The 20,089-nt window shown below is 43.9% G+C and overlaps 1 pseudogene; it reads left to right on the top strand.

Annotated features, from left to right (window-relative positions):
- The first annotated feature begins 1,337 nt into the window (after positions 1 to 1,337).
- On the top strand, positions 1,338 to 19,764 carry LOC100138620 (isopentenyl-diphosphate Delta-isomerase 1-like; annotated as a pseudogene).
- Positions 19,765 to 20,089: the final 325 nt, after the last annotated feature.

The following is a 20,089-nucleotide window of genomic DNA, read 5'->3' as shown; positions in this document are numbered from 1 at the left end:
GATGATCATACTCTGCTCGTCTGGAGCTGAACTCCGTCTGAGTGGGCGCTGGATTCCAATTGGACTGGTGGTGATTCCATTCCTGCTCGGGTCGGGGCAGCCACTGTGGTGCCCAGGACACCAGGAAACAGCTCCAAGTGGCTGGGCCAATCTGACAGCTTGCTGCTTTGGGTTAGTGACTCCCTAGGGACAAGGGCCAGTGGGTCACAGGCACTGAGAGCTGCTGCTCCCTTGAACATGGTGAGCTGCAGCCTGGTCGTCTCGGTGACCACCCCCCACTAACCCTGGTGCAGGGGATCCCTTCGCCTGGAAAGCCCTGATTTATGGCAACAACTGTGGAAACACACCTAACACCCTTGCCAAACAAAACACATCTATATTATGTTGAACAAGCACAACTTGTGATCGAAACCATTTACAGTAAGTCTATATACAAATGAGTTCTGTTCCAAGAATGTGTTCATAAGTTTAATTTGTTTGTAAGTCAGAGCTAGCCTAGGTACCCAACTAACACAATCAGTTATATAGTACTGTAGTATATTTTAGTCACTCAGTCGGGTCCAACTCTGTGACCCCATGAACTGTAACTCACCAGGCTCTTCTGTCCATGGGATTCTTCAGACAAGGATACTGGAACGTGTTGCCATTCCCTTCTCCAGGGGATCTTCCTGATCCAGGAATTAAACCCAGGTCTCCTGCATTGCAGGCAAATTGTTTACTGTCTGAGCCACTGGATAGCCTACTGTAATATAATACTTTACTGAAATATAATTACTTTTCTGAAAAGTAATACATAAAAAGCAAAAAATAAAACAGTTTTAACCTTAGAGTATAGTACTCTGAGATCAAGGAGATTAAACTAGTGAATCCTAAAGGAAATCAACCCTGAATATTCACTGGAAAGACAGATGCTGAAGCTGAAGCTCCAATACGTTGGCCACCTGATGTGAAGAGCCGACTCATTAGAAAAGCCTCTGATACTGGGAAAGATTGAAGGCAGGAGGAGAAGGGGACAACAGAGGGTGAGATGGTTGGATGGCATCACCGACTCAATGGACAGGAGTTTTGAGTAAGCTCTGGGAAGTGGTGATGGACAGGGAAGCCTAGAGCGCTGCAGTCCATGGGGTCACAAAGAGTGGGACACGACTGAGCGACTGAACAAGAACAGTAGTACCCTGAAAAGTGCAGTAGTACAGTACAACAGTTGGCATACAGGGAATGGCATCCAGTGAACAGGCAAGAAGAGTTACTGGCTGGGGGAGGGAGAGGAGATGGGAGCCAGAAGAACAGAAGGATCATCAGCAGTAGAAGACGGAGGGCAAGCTGCAATTTCACCCATGCCTGATGTTGATGAAACGCTTGTTCATGTCTTTGAAATTTCGAAACTTGAAGGTTTGTATGCAGGGGACTTACTGTATTTTTCTCCCACCACCCTTTTAAAATTGTTCAGTGAAGGAACCTTTCTGCTGCCACTGGGAAAAAAACTCGGCAGGCAGGCCCTTGACTTCCCTTCTATAAAAGCGGAAGGTCTTTTACACCCCATGGTAACTCTAAAATTCAACCATTTCAACTCAGGACAATCCAAGATGATAATCAAATCTCCAGACTTGGTTTTAACGTTACCATTTCTCCCTCCTTTGGCTCCACTGGGCCAGCTTCAGGCTGGAGGCTGAGATGGGAAAGGGACACAATGGTTCTCTGTCAGGCACTCCTCTTCCTGAGTTTCTGGCCAGTTTCAGGGTCCCAGAGACGAGAAGGAAGGGAAGCAAAGGCTGGAGGCTGGGTCAGGTCCCCCCTGCACAGGCACCTGGCTGATCTGTCTCTGGCAGCTATGTGACACTGACTTTCTTAGGGTGCTTCGTCAGCTCTCAGGGAGTGCATCCTGGGCCCCTCGAACCTGGCAAGTGTGTCTATTGTGGTTTCGTGGGGCAGGTCTTAAAATCAGACATTTGCCTCCAGCTTTCTCCTGCTCCCAGGCTCCCCCCAAAACACAGGCAGCTCCACTGGACAGGCAACGAGAGGACCTCTCACTGTACTCCCCCTGGTTACCCCTGCGCCCCCCAACTCCCACCCTGACTCTCTAGAAGCTTGGCCAGTCCCAGCACAGTGACCCTCTCCAACCTCCCCTCTCCAACCTCCGCTCTCCAACCTCTCCTGCAAAGCACTCGATCTGTTCTGTATTCCCTGGTGGGAGACAGACTCTAGTCCAGCATGCCCCAGGCTGAGGGCTTCCAGACAAACCTTCCAAAAAAGTCACCCACTTCCCCTTCCTGGGGGAGAAAGATGGGCTCTCAGCACAGCTTTTTATAAGATGCTTCCCTACTACATGGGGAGTATGTAGTACTCCCTTATATCCCCGACCTGACTGAGGGTTCTAAGATTCTTAAAACTCTTCTCAGACTGTTTCCCGTTCATATCAATTGTATTTCAGAGTCTCCATCAAAACTACAGTCCAAATACCCTCTTGCACACTATTTACAACCAGTGTTCTTGCCTGGAGAATCCCAGGGACGGGGGAGCCTGGTGGGCTGCTGTCTATGGGGTTGCACAGAGTCGGACACGACTGAAGTGACTTAGCAGCAGCAGCAGCAGCAGCAGCAACAGAGGTAGACATTATTATCCTTACTCTCCTGATGGGAAATAGGCACAGTGAGGCTAAGTGACTTGTCCAAGGTCCTACAGCTAACGGATGACTGTTCTCAAAATGCCTTTTATTGCCTGCCATGCCACTCCTGCATGCTTAGTCGTGTCCGGCTCTTTGCGACCCTTTGGACTATAGTCCACCAGGCTCCTCTGTCCATGGGGTTTTCCAGGCAAGAATACTGGAGCTGGTTCCCATTTCCTTCTCCAGGGGATCCTCCCAGCCCAGGAATCGAACCTGCGTCTCCTGCATTGAAGCAGATTCTGTACTCACTGAGCCATCTTGGAAGCCCTGGTCACTACACAAATCCTGGTGAATGGGTAGACCACATGACAGTCCTCTTCGCCTAACCCAAGGCCAGCAACTGATGACCAATATGTTCAATAATCTGTACAAAGAAAAAAAAGATTACTCCCCCAAGGAATGCTTTGGGGGTGACAGAAAGGTTATATATCTTGATTGTGAGGTCAGTCATTGAGTTACACACTTTAAACAGATGCATTATTAAGTTATACCTCACTGAAGTTGATTTTGAAATATCAATCAATTAAATAATAATAATAACCTCTGGCCCCTCAGTGATGAGGGACTAGAGCTGAGATGTCATTATGCACATGTGGAGCTGGGGACCAACTTGGACTCTGCATGAAGAGCTAGTGGAAGTCATCAAAGGGAAGGGAGGTGCCCAGCAGAGTTCCAGAGAAGTCACTCGGCTCCCCCATCAAGGGGAAGAGAAGACTTTAGTTCCTGACTTTCTACTTCCCTTTTCCTTCTGTTTCCTTCCTTTGGACTCTCAAGGCCTCTGTAGCTTTATTGTAAGGCTTCTCCTTTTAAACTTGAGCCAGACCAAGTGGACGGCTGCTCTCCACCCCAGCGTGTGCAGCAAAGGGACCCCAGTGCAGGCTCTTGGGCCTGGAGTCCCTGTCTGAGTTCCCAACTGTCACGTTTCTGCTGGGCTGGCCCTCTCCTGGGGACTGCATACTCATCCAGGTACCCTGACATCTGATGAGCTCACCCTCACATCCCCACAGAGTGCCTACAGGGCCTCTCTGGGAAAAGGGCCGATGAACAGGAAAATATATGATGGCTATCTGAGGCCAGACCCAGTCTGCTGTCTGCTGGTCTGGCTCCTGCTTGGAGGAATGAGGCAGGGAGAAGCCATGGAAACTAACCAAGCATGTCAGTCAAAGGGAGCAGCTGAGCTCACTTTCTGCATGAGGGGGACAAGAAGGACAGAGCCACGGATGCCTGAAATGAAGAAAGCACTGGTTTGCCCAAACGAAGGAGGTTGGTGTGACTGTTCTGAACCCTTGTAGCTTGAAGGGGAGGGGGCCTGGCATGATGAACCCACAGCCAAAGCCCAGGGCAGGAGAGCATGGTCTCCAGATACACTGCCTGGGCTTCAGTCCTGGCTTTACCAGTTGTGAGACCTTGGACAGCTTACTAAACCTCTCTTTGCCTCATTCCTCATCTGTAGGTGAGGATCACAGCACCTACTCATGCAGTTGTTGCGAAGGCTTGGGACAATTTTTGTTTCTTTAGTTTCCATGAGTTAGAATATGAAGTACTTAGATTAGTGCCTGATACAGTGTGATTTTGTGGCCACAGCAGCAAAGACCACATGGCCTCAGAAAGTACCTCAACAGTCAATACCAAACTCTTCTCACCCACCCCCAGCCCCAAACATGCCCCTCCTCTCAGCCAGCCCTGTCAATTTCAAACATTTCAACTTGCTTAAAGACTTGAAAGTCTTGCTGAAAGACCTTAAAACACACTTGTTTTTACACTTCACTTGCTTAGCCCACTATCTATGTATATTCATCTCATTAAAGTTGAAATTAGGTTTAAAATGTAGTTAAATTTTTAAAAGTTATATTTAAAATATTTAAAAGTTATATTCATGAAGCAATTCTATAAGAAAAATTGAAAATGTCAGATCAGATCAGATCAGTCGCTCAGTCATGTCCGACTCTTTGCGACCCCATGAATCGTGGCACGCCAGGCCTCCCTGTCCATCACCAACTCCCGGAGTTCACCCAGACTCACGTCCATCGAGTCAGTGATGCCATCCAGCCGTCTCATCCTCTGTCGTCCCCTTCTCCTCCTGCCCCTAATCCCTCCCAGCATCAGAGACTTTTCCAATGAGTCAACTCTTCGTGTGAGGCGGCCAAAGTACTGGAGTTTCAGCTTTAACATCATTCCTTCCTTCATGGGAAATAGATGGGCACACAGTGGAAACAGTGTCAGACTTTATTTTGCTGGGCTCCAAAATCACTGCAGATGGTGACTGCAGCCATGAAATTAAAAGACGCTTACTCCTTGGAAGGAAAGTTATGACCAACCTAGATAGCATATTCAAAAGCAGAGACATTACTTTGCCAACAAAAGTTCATAAGGCTATGGTTTTTCCTGTGGTCATGTATGGATGTGAGAGTTGGACTGTGAAGAAGGCTGAGCGCCGAAGAATTGATGCTTTTGAACTGTGGTGTTGGAGAAGACTCTTGAGAGTCCCTTGGACTGCAAGGAGATCCAACCAGTCCATTCTGAAGGAGATCAGCCCTGGGATTTCTTTGGAAGGAATGATGCTAAAGCTGAAACTCCAGTACCGGCATAGAAAAAACAAAAAAGATTGAGAAGAAACCCCCAAAATGTAAAAATAGCAGTCTCTATGTGGTAGCCTTGTAGGTACTTCTTATGTTCAGGTTTTTCACATTTTCCCACAATAAGCCTTAACAATCAGAAAATAAAAATAATCAGCTTCCCCAGTGGCTCAGCAGTAAAGAATCTGCCTGCAATGCAGGAGATCCAAGAGACGTGGATTCAATTCCTGGGTCAGGAAGATCCCCTGGAGAAGGGTATGGCAACCCACTCTAGTATTCTTGCTTGGAGAATCCATGGGCAGAGAAGCCTGGCGGGCTACAGTCCACGGGGTCGCAGAGAGTTGGACACGACTGAAGCAACTAAGCACACATGCATTCAATAAAAACAATAAATCTTTTTTAATATAGTTGGAAAGTCAATTTTCCTGTCACACTCTCATTATTTCTGCTCTTTACTACAGATAAGCACTGGTCTTTTTGTTTTTTAATTAATTAGTTAATTTGGCTATACCAGGTCTAACTTGGTGGCACTTTCATGGTGCCCTGCAGGATCTTTTAGCTGCGGTATGTGGGATCTAGTTCCCTGACCAGGGATCAGACCCGGATACCCTGCATTGGCAGCACAGAGTCTTAACCACTGGACCACCAGGGAAGTCCCCTTGAAGTCTTTTCTAAGATTTCCCCTTGAGAGACCCTGGGTGCCCTTAGCTGGAAGCAGAAGGCGCTGTGGCAGAGGGGCACAGGCACAGCTGGGTGACTTTCTGGAGCCCCCTCCAAAGCCACCTCCTCAGGCACCTTAGCTGGGGCTGTTTATCTCCAAGACGCTCCTGCCTTCAATTCTAGAACACAGGCCTGCAAGACTGCTGCTGGCCTTGGTTTCTGAGAAAACTTTTTCCAGGCTTCACCTCTGCTGCTGCTGCTGCTAAGTCGCTTCAGCCGTGTCCAACTCTGTGGCATGAGTACTGGAGTGAGTTGCCATTGCCTTCTCCCTTCATCTCTGGGTGGGTTATAACCACCCACTGGTAGAGTCAAAGGGGCACTCATTTTTCTGCACTTCCAGGGACTGACCATATTTTCTGACTGGGAAGTTGGGTTTTACTGAGGAAAAGGTCCACTTGGTCAAGGTGGACTCCAAGGGGAGGGTGAGCTGTGCTGGCTGGTTAAGGATAAGGGAGTGAGGAACTGTGGAGCAGAGGGAAGACAGTGGTAAGCTTCTGGAACCTCAGGAACTTCTCCACGTGGGTCCTGACTGTTAGCAGCCGCCTGCTCCCTAGTGATTAGCAGGAAAACTCTTGAAATGGAAACGGGTCAATGTGCTTGCCTTTGATAGCAGCAAGAAAGAGGGAAGCAGGGAGTTCTGGGCAGCCCTCCTCAGCACTCCAAAGAGTAGAAGGGTGAAGGGCGGGTCAAGGCCTCCTGCAGAGGGGGGAACATTTCTGAGAGGATGGTCCTGATACAGGGGACTCTGGGCTGAGCAGCGCAAAGTCCAGTGTGGAGCCCCCAGCAAAACTCATTTTCACATTATAAACCCCACATCCTAAGTGAAGCTCAGGAAGCTTGATTTAAAACCCACATAGAGACTTCCCTCGGAGAAGGCAATGGCACCCCACTCCAGTACTCTTGCCTGGAAAATCCCATGGATGGAGGAGCCTGGTGGGCTGCAGTCCATGGGGTCGCTAAGAGTCGGACACGACTGAGCGACTTCACTTTCACTTTTCACTTTCATGCATTGGAGAAGGTAATAGCAACCCACTCCAGTGTTCTTGCCTGGAGAATCCCAGGGACGGGGGAGCCTGGTGAGCTGCCATCTATGGGGTCACACAGAGTCGGACACAACTGAAGCGACTTAGCAGCAGCAGCAGCAGCAGAGACTTCCCTGGTGGTCCAGCAAGACTCTGCACTTCCACTGCAGGTGGACGCTGGTTCCATCTGTGGTTGAGGAGTTAAGATTCCATATGCAGCAAGGCCCAGCCAAAAGAATAAAAAAAATAAAACCCAGATAAATATCAATAGTAACTTGTTGAATTTTTAGAGGTCAAAGACACTTCTTCATAGTATGTCATCTTTTAAGTTTGTCTACAACGTCTTCATTGTTTATTTGAAGATGTAAATAGACAATTTACTTACTTACTTAACTTTATTCATTTAACCAACACTTAGCTATAGTATTTGCCTGGTTCTGTTCTAAGTCCTTCAGAAAAAGATCAACACATTGAAACTACTGTATTTTATCTTAAAACTAGAAAATAATTAATTTAAAAATCTCACTCCGTATTTTTTTGTAATTTTTAAGAGAAAAAAATAAAATTTTTTTTTGCCTGGCTTTAACACAAAATTCAAGGCCATAGGTGCTTTCAACTAGATTGACGGAGTCTCTTTGTAGTTGTCATTTCTCTATTTTAGGCATGAAACTCAGCCAACTTATCTATCAGTCATCCTACAGATTTCAGGAAGTATATGAAACAGTGAGGACCTCCCCCGTTAGGCCTCTATGTGTCCAGTTAACCTGCCAGGCCCTACTGTGCTTGGTAATGAATGGTGCCCCACCATTCAGTTGGGGAGCAGAGGTTGAGCCCCCATGTCAGAGACACACAGAGGCTTAACTTCCTGTGGACAAGAGATTAACAGGTGTTATCTGATGCCTGAGGAGTGGGCTCCTTGTCCATTTTCCACCGTGCCTTCATGCCACAAACGATGTCCACTTCTATCCCAAGAAGCCTGTGAAGGAACGCCCCCTCCCACAGATGCGGTTTCGCAAGTACCTCCCATGAAAAATCAGATCTCTGAGGAAACCACAGGGCCTGAGTCTGACTGTTCTTGTCACAGGCTCTCTTTGTTCCAAAGGTGATCAAAGAAGCAGCAAGAAGCAAAGCTGGCAGCATTTCCAGGCCAGGAAAAACACCTGGACCTTGTTTTTAAAACCCTCTGCTCCACTGATAATTTGCCCCAAGGTGCTCAGCTGAGATATTTCAAGGGCAGATAGCCAAGTGTATTAGAGCTTTTCCCCTTTCATCTATCAAAGCACTGGATTGAGAAAGTCATTTTATATCCAGAAAACTATATATATGCCTGTCTGTTCTGAAAGCAGAAAATTATTACCAAAAAATTATTTTGTAGAAAATCTTTTAAAAATCTAAGTAAAAAAATATATCCTGTTCTATTCCAAGGAACACTCTTGGAACGACTATGTTGGAAGTTGCTTTATTTAATGGAAAGCAAATAAATTTATGGGCTGAAATTAAATAAGTCATCAGGAAATCAGTGAATGGATCTGAATGCATCACTTAACCTGCTGTCCTTCATTTTCTCTGATAGACGATGAGAGCTACCTTTACTTGCAAAATTAATAGTCCTAGTTGGTTTGGGGAGGCTTTGTTTGTTTTTTAGTTTTTGGCCCAGCCTAACAGGATGTGGGATCTTAGTTCCCAGACCAGGGATGGAACTGGCACCCCCTGCAGTGGAGGCAGAATCCTAACCGCTAGACCCTCAGGAAGTTCTAGTCCTACTTGTTTTATCTCATGGTGAGGGAGGTCTTGAAATCCCAGCCAATCTTTCTCTTAAAATGTAGTCTCAACTCTCCAATCTGCAAATGACAGTGGCTCAGTACTTCTGTTCTGCTTTAGAATGAAATTGAATGATATTACATTTAGAATGAAATAGAATGTAAGACAGTAAATTACAAGGACTTTGGATTAGAAACCCAGAAGGAGATAAGAAAAGGGATAGTGTAAAAACAGGGGCCTGAACTATAACAGGGGGTAGAATATTGAGGGTTTTTTTTTTTTTTTTCTTGTTTTGTTTTGTTGTTTTGCCAGTTTTTACCTGTCCTTGCCAATTTCCTGACCATGGGTTGTCAGATTTTTATCTGTTGGAGGTCAAGGGAGCCTGAGAGGAATCTGTGAACCCTCAAATTTGACAGGTTAAAATGTTGTTGTATGAGGGTGTGTTGATTCTAAGATACGCCCACAAATTCTTTGGTAATTCTCCCCTCCAACAAGGAAAGTTGATTCCTCTCCCCTTCCTCGTGTGCTTGTTCGGTGACTTGCTCCCAGAAACTCAGTCATAAAGGCACTGCCTACAGGCCCTCCTTGCTTTCTCTTTCAGTTCACCTGAGGAAAGCCAGCCACCACATTGTGAGGACGCCAGCAGCCCTCACCAGCCACATGAGTGAGCCACCTCAGAAGGGGGTCCGCCCGACCCAGTCCAGCCTGTGGGCCAGGGTTTCTCAGCTTCAGCACTCCTGCCTTTTGGGGCTGGATCATTTTTGTGTGTTGAGCTCTCTAGTGCGATGAGGAGGTTTAACAACATCTCTGACCTCCACTCCCTAGATGCTGATAGCACACACCACACTCTTGGTGATAATCAAATATGTCTTCAGACATTGTCAAATCTCCCCTGAGAGGCAAAGTCACCCTCAGCTGACAGCCACTGTGTTAGATGACTGCAGCCCTGGTCGACTTCTCAACTTTAACCTCATGAACCAGAATCTCCCAGCTAAACTGCTTCTGAATCCCTGACCCACAAAAACTGTGAGCTAATAAGCCACTAAGTTCTCAGGGGTGATTTATTATGCAGCCATAAGTTCAGTGGGCATGTGAATTTTCAGAGGGAAACAAAGGTCTTTCCCTTTCTTTGGGTTCCTGGGGGCACCTGACCCTAAAAGGTTTAAGAACCCTGGATCTTGTCCAGCCTCCTAACCTAAGTAAAAATCGTTTCTACAACATCCTTGGGTATAGGTCAAACATACACTACTTGGATACTTCCAGTATTCCTACTTCATAACATCATTCAGTTCATTTTTTTTCTCAACAGTGACTTGTACTGAGCCAAAATCTAGTGCATGAGCTCCTGCCTGTGTGGCTGGTGACCTGTGTATTTTCATTTGTCCTTCCCAGCTCCTCAATCCCTATCAAACTTAGCTTTCCTCTGCCCTGTCTTCTTTTTTTTTTTAAGACCCCTGTTAACCTAGTAAAATGTTTCTTGCTACTGAAAATATCAGCTCCAAAAGATAGTGCATATTCTGTGTAGCATTTGTGGAATAAGAATGCCAGGCAAGGGGCTTCCCTGGTGGCTCAGTGGTAAAGAATCCACCTGCCATTGCAGGAGACACGGGCTTGTTCCCTGTTTTGGGAGGATCCCACGTGCTGAGGAACAAATAGGTCCATGCTCCACAACTATTGAGCCTGTGCTCTAGAGCCCAGGAGCCACAACTACCGAGCCCACGTGCCACAACTACTGAGCCCCCTCACCCTACAGCCCGTGCTCTGCAACAAGAGAAGCCACTGTAAGGAGAAACCATGCACCACGACAAAGAGTAGCCCTGACTCATTGCAACTAGAGAAAGCCTGCTTCCAGCAGTGAAGACCCAGTACAACCAAAAATAATAGATAAATGAAAAAAGAAGTAGAAGACGGGGTGCCTTGCCCTGGGTACTCTGAGTCTGGATGCCTAGATGTGCCGTAACCATCAATCACCACGAGAGGAGCTCTCTCAAGGAAAAGGTGATGTGCTGAGAAAGGCAGAGCAAAAAGACAGAAGGACCCAGGCCCTGCTAATCTCCCCAAATTGCACACCCACCAGCCTGAGGCTGCCCTCCTCCAGCAGTCTCATTACCTGAGAGAGTACTACTTTATTGTTTAAAGTCACTCAATGGCACCCCACTTCAGTACTGTTGCCCGGAAAATCCCATGGATGGAGGAGCCTGGTAGGCTGCAGTCCATGGAGTTGCTAAGAGTCAGACACGACTGAGCGACTTCACTTTCACTTTCCACTTTCATGCATTGGAGAAGGAAATGGCAACCCACTCCAGTGTTCTTGCCTGGAGAATCCCATGGACGGAGAAGCCTGGTAGGCTGCAGTCCATGGGGTCGCACAGAGTCGGACACGACTGAAGTGACTTAGCAGTAGCAGTGAGGGTAGTCTGTTACTTGCAAAGATCCTAACTGATACAATTAAGAATTCTCAATATATAAAGGACTCACTACATAAAGGCCACCTGACACGAAGAGCCAACTCATTGGAAAAGACCCTGAGGCTGGGAAAGACCGAAGGCAGGAGAAGGGGGCGACAGAGGATGGGGTGGCTGGATGGTATCACCGACTCAACAGACACGAGGTTGAGCAAACTCCTGGAGACAGCGAAGGACAGGGAAGCCCAGCGTGCTTCTGTTCATGGAGTCACAAAAAGTTGGACACAACTTAGCAACTGAACAACAACAACACAAAGGACTTTAAAAAGATATTCCTCATGAGGGAACGCTCAGGAGTGGGAAGTGTGTGTGTGCGCTAGCATGTGTGTTTGCCCCAAGGGAACAGCAACATCTAAGGAACAAATGAAACAGAACAGGAAGGCAGAGGAAGATAGGGGGATAAGAAGCCAAGAGCTAAATATAGACAAAAACCCAAATATATCGTTCAAGAGGAGATTATGTTTAGAAGAGGAATTAGAATGATACAGGAAGAAATCAAGAAGAGGTGCTGAATAACTTTGGGAATTTTAAAATGCTGATGATTAATGGAAAGGCAATATAGTTTTCAAACACAGAGGCCCAGGGAAAGGACAAGAATTAAAGGACTAAGGTAGTAGGAGAAAGCACCAGTTCTAGGACCAGGTGAGAGGAAGCAAATGCAAAAATACCTATTAGATACTCATTCTGTGTTTGCTCATGCAGGTGACACAATAAATCCAAGAACAGTTGAAGCCAAAGTACAAGATTTTCTCTCAAAAAAGCAATGGAGAACATTCTATCCTGCACATAAGATGCATACAATAAATATTGCTTGAATCAATTAGGAACAATATTTGATCAAGAAGCCAATTGTTGGGTTAGGGTTATTGTGTCTTTGGAACACAGGGAAAGGAAAACTAGCAGAGTGGCTAGAGTGATTCTGGAAGGAACCATGGGATATATGAACTGGGTCTTGAAATTTATAGAGAATTTATTTGGGCATGGAAAAATGTGTAGAGAATTAATGATATTGTGGTGGGTCATTAAATTCTTAGTCATAGATGCCTGGCAGTTGCTGCAGTCTAAATAAGTCCAATTATTATGATCCAGAGCAAGCATGTTATCAATGCAGTAGAAATGAATGTGTGACTAATTGTTTTTAATTTAAAAGGTAAAAAGGATTTCATTCAAACAGAAAAATGTATGAAAAAACTTGAGTGACTAATATAATCTTTGTGCCACTCTTTTCAATGTTAGCAATTCTTACATTTTTTAATTAATAAACAGGCACCACAAAGAAGCTTAACTGAAAGAGAGTCTTTGTTAAGCTTGGTGCTTATGTCACTAAGAAATTGAAGCTGTCATAGTTACCCTGAAGTGAGGAGCGTAAGCTGCCTGACTGCTTCTTGACTGCTTCTTGCTAGTCACGTGATGATGAAAAGTTTTTTAAACTCTAGGAACGTCAGTAAAATAAAGATAATAGTAGTGCTTCTCTCGATAGATTGTGAGAATTAACTGAGAAAAATGAAGGTAGTGATAATTAATGAGGTGGCTCAGACGGTAAAGCGTCTGCCTGCAATGCAGGAGACCCGGGTTCAGTTCCTGGGTCAGGAAGATCCCCTGGAGAAAGAAATGGCAATCCACTCCAGCACTCTTGCCTGGAAAATCCCATGGACAGAGGAGCCTGGTAGGCTACAGTCCATGGGGTCACAAAGAGTCGGACACGACTGAGCGACTTCACTTTCACTTTTCACATACTAAGTATTCTTAATTAAGAGCTAAAAAGCTCAACGAAAACTAAGATCATGGCATCCGGTCCCATCACTTAGTGGGAAATAGATGGGGAAACAGTGGAAACAGTGTCAGACTTTATTTTGCTGGGCTCCAAAATCACTGTACATGGTGACTGCAGCCATGAAATTAAAAGATGCTTACTCCTTGGAAGGAAAGTTATGACCAACCTAGATAGCATATTCAAAAGCAGAGACATTACTTTGCAAACAAAGGTCCATCTAGTTAAGGCTATGGTTTTTCCTGTGGTCATGTATGGATGTGAGAGTTGGCCTGTGAAGAAGGCTGAGCGCTGAAGAATTGATGCTTTTGAACTGTGGTGTTGGAGAAGACTCTTGAGAGTCCCTTGGACTGCAAGGAGATCCAACCAGTCCATTCTGAAAGAGATCAGCCCTGGGATTTCTTTGGAAGGAATGATGCTAAAACTGAAACTCCAGTACTTTGGCCACCTCATGCGAAGAGTTGACTCATTGGAAAAGATTCTGATGCTGGGAGGGATTGGGGGCAAGAGGAGAAGGGGACAACAGAGGATGAGATGGCTGGATGGCATCACTGACTCGATGGACGTGAGTCTGAGTGAATTCCGGGAGTTGGTGATAGACAGGGAGGCCTGGCGTGCTACGATTCATGGGGTCGCAAAGAGTCGGACACGACTGAGCAACTGATCTGATCTGAAGTCATTATATAGGACTTCCCTGGTGGCTCAGACTATAAGGAATCTGCCTTTGGTGCAGGAGACCTGGGTTTAATCCCTGGGTCAGGAAGATCCCCTGGAGAAAGGAATGGCTACCCTTATTATATAAAATTTTTATAAAGTAAAAAATTATTATATAAATACATAATAACAATTATCACAGGCATGCAAAACAGTCTAAGGCCTAAAACCAAGTGGGCCAGAAAAAAGAAAAAAGTAATGACCAATAATTATGAAATAATCACCAAATAACCAAAGTTACCTACTATTGACATTTTGGTATATTCCCTTCCAGTCTTTTCTCTATATAAAATGTTTTGGTTGTAACCATACTACATGTACAATTTTGCATCCTACTTTTCTTTAAAATTTACCACCTTCAAATCAATGATATATTTCTAAATCTTTCCGTGTACAGTCTTCTGAGCTCTTTGTTATTTATAATGTTTTTGAATTTGCAGAAAAGCTGTTTTTGAATTTGCAGAAAAACCTTCGTTATTGGGGTCTCTGAAGTGTCAGTCTGCCTTGGGCAGTGATGCTCTTCACCCTGTTCTGTGATTCTTGAGGGCAGTGGGCACCGTCTGATTCAACTTTGTTCTCTTAGCTCTAAGCAGGTAAGTGCCTGACATCAGGGCAGGACTGAGGATACTTTGGCTGAATGAATGAATGAGTAAATGAGTTAACAGGGATGCAGGTTGCTTGAAGTTTATTTAAAGACTGAGGAGATCATTTTAAGGTCAACCAGCTTTATTTGATTTGAATACTCTCTCATGCACATGTGGCAAAACAGTATCATGTCTAGATTCAGTTCAGTTCAGTTCAGTCACTCAGTCGTGTCCGACTCTTTGCAACCCCATGAACCGCAGCATGCCAGGCCTCCCTGTCCACCACCAACTCCCGAAGTCCACCCAAACCCATGTCCATCAAGTCGATGATGCTATCCAACCATCTCATCCTCTGTTGCTCCCTTCTCCTCCTGCCCTCAATCTTTCCCAGCATCAGGGTCTTTTCCAATGAGTCAGCTCTTCTCATCAAGTGGCCAAAGTATTGGAGTTTCAGCTTCAGCATCAGTCCTTCCAATGAACACCCAGGACTGATCTCTTCCTCTAGGATGAATTGGTTGGATCTCCTTGCAGTCCAAGGGACTCTCAAGAGTCTTCTCCAACACCATCAATTCTTTGGCACTCAGCTTTCTTTATAGTCCAACTCTCATATCCATACATGACCACTGGAAAAACCATAGCCTTGACTAGACAGACCTTTGTTGGCAAAGTAATGTCTCTGCTTTTTAATATGCTGTCTAGGTTGGTCATAACTTTCCTTCCAAGGAGCAAGCGTCTTTTAATTTCATTGCTGCAATCACCATCTACAGTGATTTTGGAGCCCAGAAAAATAAAGTTAGCCACTGTTTCCACTGTTTCCCCATCTATCTGCCATGAAGTGATAGGACCGGATGCCATGATCTTAGTTTTCTGAATGTTGAGCTTTAAGCCAACTTTTTCACTCTCCTCTTTCACTTTCATCAAGAGGCTCTTTAGTTCTTCTTCACTTTCTGCCACAGAGATTATGACTCTTATTTTTTACACAACCTTAGGTTTTTTCCCAAAAATGGACATTTGGGGTGCAATGCAGAAGTACACTAAAGATCCAAAAAGCTCAATGAACCTGAAGCAGGAAAAAACTCAAATAGCAACATGCCAAAGGACATTATAATCAAATTGCTAAAAACAAGCAATAGAGATCTTAAAAGTAGAGAAGAACAAAGATACCTTACATCTAGAGGACCAAACAGTTTTCATTAGAAACAATGCAAGCACCCACCCCCAAAATGGCCTCTTTAAAATGCTGAAAGATAAAAAGTTACCAGTCTAATGAAATAAAGATACTTTCAGATAAGCAAAGGGTGAGAGGGTAATTTCCCTCAGAATTGCATTATTAAGAAATGCTTTTAAAAGAGTTCCTCAGTACTCTTGCCTGGAAAATCCCATGGACAGAGGAGCCTGGTGGGCTGCAGTCCATGGGGTCGCGGAGGGTTGGACACTACTGAGCGACTTCACTTTCACTTTTCACTTTCATGCATTGGAGAAGGAAATGGCAACCCACTCCAGTGTTCTTGCCTGGAGAATCCCAGGAATGGCAGAGCCTGGTGGGCTGCCATCTATGGGGTCGCACAGAGTCGGACACGACTGAAGCGACTTAGCAGCAGCAGTTCAGTTCAGTTGCTCAGTTGTGTCCGACTCTTTGCAACCCCATGAATCACACCTCCCTGTCCATCACCAACTCCGGGAGTTCACCTAAACTCATGTCCATTGTGTCGGTGATGCCATCCAGCCATCTCATCCTCTGTTGTTCCCTTCTCCTCCTGCCCTCAATCTTTCCCAGCATCAGGGTATTTTCCAATGAGTCAGCTCTTCTAATCAGGTGGCCAAAGTATTGGAGTTTCAGCCTCAACATCAGTCCTTCCAATTAACACCCAGGACTGATCTCCTTTAGGATGGACTGATTGGATCTCCTTGCAGTCCAAGGGACTCTCAAGAGTCTTTTCCAACACCACAGTTCAAAAGCATCAATTCTAGAATAAATGAATGGAAAAAATGCAAACACCAATCATAAGCAATCTAAACTAATATCAGACAAAGTAAATTCCAGAAGAAGGAGTACTACCAGAGATTTTAAACATTTTTTCATGATGACAAAAAGGACAATCCATCAAGAAGATAAGAATCCTAAGTATGTGTATACTTAGTAAATGAAATTCAAAATAGATGAAACCAAAAATGAAATGAGAAATAAATCCACAATGACAGTTTCAAATTTCAACAATTCTCTCTGGGCAATCGATAGGTTAAGTAGAGAGAAAATCAATAGGTGCAGCTTTGAACATTATCAATCAACTCTACCTAACTGTTATTTATAGAACATGACACCTAATGATTGCAAAATACACATTCTTCTCAAGTGCAAATGTAACATTCACCAAGATAGTCTATATCCTGGGCATAAAACAAGTCTCACATTTAAAAGGACTGAAACAGTGTAGAGTATGTTCTTTGACCATTAAAGAATCAGAATGGCAACAACAACAAATAAAAAAAAAAATGACAATATCTTCACCTTCCAGGGTAAGTCTCATCCAATTAGATATTCATGTGGCCTTTTCTATCTCAGTTCAGTTCAAGCAAACTCACTGGTTTGAAGTATTTTCATAGTTGAGACCACCAGGTAGAACTAACCATTCTATTTCTTTTGCCTGCACTGTATTCGGTATGAATGTCTGTATATAAGTATGAATATATGCCATGCAATAAATACAGAGATTATGCTGATATTTTATGTACAGACACACATATGTAATTCTTATTTTGTAGTCAGTCTCATCTAATCCTTTCATTTTTGATAAAGGACTGACTAAAATCAAATTTTAAAAATACGATAAACTACAATGGAATATAATTTGCAAAAATGCTGAGGCAGGATGCTGTACACCTAAAACTAACACAAAAGGTACTTCCCTGGTGGTCCAGTGGCTAAGGCTCCAAGCTCCCAATGCAGGGGCCTTGGGTTCAATACCTGGTCGGGGAACTCGATCCCACATGCTGCAACTAAAAAAATCATCCTGCGTGCTGCAAGCCAGACCCATGCAGCCGAATTAAAAAACAAAGGAAAACTAACACAATATTGTAAATCAATGACATTTCTGTTAAAAAAAAAAAAAAAAGGAAAGAAATGGAAAGAGCCTTGGGAGCACTGCTAGGGCTCAACCTCTGTCCTCTCTCTGCACCTTCAGTCCACCACTTTCTTTTCTGTGGACTGGCTTTTTCTAGCCACAGGGCAGAAAACACAGGCAAAGAAAAGGACACATCTGTGCCGTACCGTGTAACCATTTGGCAAGTGACTAAGTCCACTCTTTCCCACCCCATTCCACAATCCTTATAGGAGAGAATCACTGATTCAGTTTCCTATTCTTGAACCAATTACCTGTAGCAAAGTGAGAGAAAGCAAATCTTGGGTAGGAGTTACTTTTGAGCCAATCAGCTGTGACCTGCAAGTCCTAGGGAGACACATTTCAAGCCCAGCTGTGCTTTCTTGGTTCTTGCTGTCTGACTCAGCCCTGGGACCTTCTGCTGCAGCCAGAGCAAGGATATTTAGGACAGGATAGACATGTGCTAACAGTGCCTGAAACAAATATTGACAATTCTGATGAGCAATGATTTCCATTTCTGGCAGTGATGTATATTCTTATCCATGAAAACGACAACAAAATTAGACCTAGAATCAAAATGAAGTGTGTCTTGGTTGAAAACATTGCGAAAAGACTATTGCATCAAGCCTTAAGCGTCATCTTATTCAACACAGAAAATCAACTCCTGATACAGCAGAGATCAGATGCTAAAATTTCCTTTCCATTTTGTTTTACCAGCACTTGCAGTTATCCATTAAGTCATAAAGGGGAACTTGAAGAAAATAATGCAACTGAAATACGAAGGGCAGCACAGAGGCCTTTAAAAGCTGAATTAGTGATTTCCATGGCACAGGTTTCCCCAGACGATACTGACTTTTTAAATTTTATTTATTTTTGACTGCATCTGGTCTTAGTTGCAGCAGTGGGATCTTTTTCATTGCAGCACACGGGCTTCTCTCTAGTTTGTGACGCGTGGGCTTAGTAGTTAAAGCATGTGGGCTTAGTTGCCCTGAGGCATGGGGGATCTTAGTTCCCAGACCAGGGGTCAAACCTGAGTCCCCTGCATCAGAAGGCAGATTCTTAATGACTGGACCACTAGAGAAGTCCTTTTTTAAAAACTTTATTGGGATATAGTTGATTTACAATGTTGGGTTAATTTCTACCGTGCAGCAAGTGGATCAGTTACACATATACATATATCCACCCTTTTTTAGATTCTTTTACCATATAGGCCACTACAAAATGTTGAGAAGAGTTCCATGTACTATACAGTAGGTTCTTATTATTTATTTATTATTTGTTCAGGTTATCTATTTTACATATATTAGTGTGTATATGTCAAGCCCAGTCATCCAATTTATCCCTCCCCCACACCCTCTGGTAACCAGAAGTTTATTTTCTACATCTGTAACTGTATTTCTGTTTTATAAATAAGTTCATTTGTAGTTTTCTTTTTAGATTCTACATATAAGCAATATCGTATGGTATTGTCTTTCTCTGTCTGACTTGCTTCACTCAGTAGAACAATCTTTAGGTCCATCCATGTTGATGCAAATGACATGATGTCATATTTTGATGGTTGAATAATATTCCATTGTGTATATGTACCACATCTTTATCCATTCCTCTGTTGCTTGACATTCAGGTTGGTTCTACATCTTGTCTATTGTAAATAGTGCTGTCATGAATATTGGTGTGCATTATTCTTTTGGGTAGTGTTTTTCTCTGGATATACTCCCAGGAGTGGTTGCTGAGTCATATGGTAACTCTATTTTTAGTTTTTGAAGGAACCTCTGTAGCAACTATACCAGTTTACATTTCTACCAACAGTGTAGGAGGGTTCCCTTTTCTCCATACCCTCTTCAGCGTTTACTGTGTAGATTTTTTTTTTGACAACGGCCATTCTGATTGGTTGTGAGATGATACCTCATTGTAGTTTTGATTTGCATTTCTGTAATAATTAGTGATGTTGAGCATCTTTTCATGTGCTTTTTAACCATCCATGTGTTTTCTTTGGAGAAATATCTATTTAGATCTTCCATCCATTTTTTTAATTGGATTGTTCATTTTTTCAATATTGAGCTGCATTATCCATTGGTATGTTTTGGAGATTAACCCCTTGTTGTTGTCGGTTGCTTCATTTGCAAATATTTTCTCCCATTCTGAGGGCTGAAAGACAATAATTTTTTAATGAGAATTCACTGTAATCCGATGGCATTTGGGGTGAAATTAGGTGCATTTTGCTTGTGAGGAAGAATGTATTAATAGCTTTGGATTCCAATGCCTGTGAAATTAAGAGCTATTGTTATGTGTCCAAGGGAGAACTAGAAGATTTCTGCAACCAATGGTGTAATCAAAATAACTTCTGGGTTTAAAATGATCTCACAGATTTTTCTTTTCACATGTTGAGGTAACTTTATTTGAATCAGTTCATTGAACATTAGAAAACATGAATATGAAAGTTCATGAATGATTCTACAAGTACTGAAAAACTGGTCCACAATAAAAGGGACTGATGATGACCTCAGGCCTATGACTATCAAACTCAGATGTGTGTTCAACAGTCCTTGAAGCACTTAGGTATCCGCTTTTCCTCAGTGTACTGTCACTTGAATAAACAGGTTCCTTTGAGGAACGAGTAGGAATCATTGGTGTTCACTAGCGGATCAAGGGTGCTTCCGCCTAAGAACTTGGCCAGCTCTTCCATCAGTGGGTCCCAGATCTGTATGTAATT

This window comes from Bos taurus, chromosome 16 (genome assembly GCF_002263795.3).
Source record: "Bos taurus isolate L1 Dominette 01449 registration number 42190680 breed Hereford chromosome 16, ARS-UCD2.0, whole genome shotgun sequence".
Lineage (NCBI taxonomy): Eukaryota > Metazoa > Chordata > Mammalia > Artiodactyla > Bovidae > Bos > Bos taurus.
This window is presented reverse-complemented; position numbering and strand designations above follow the sequence as displayed.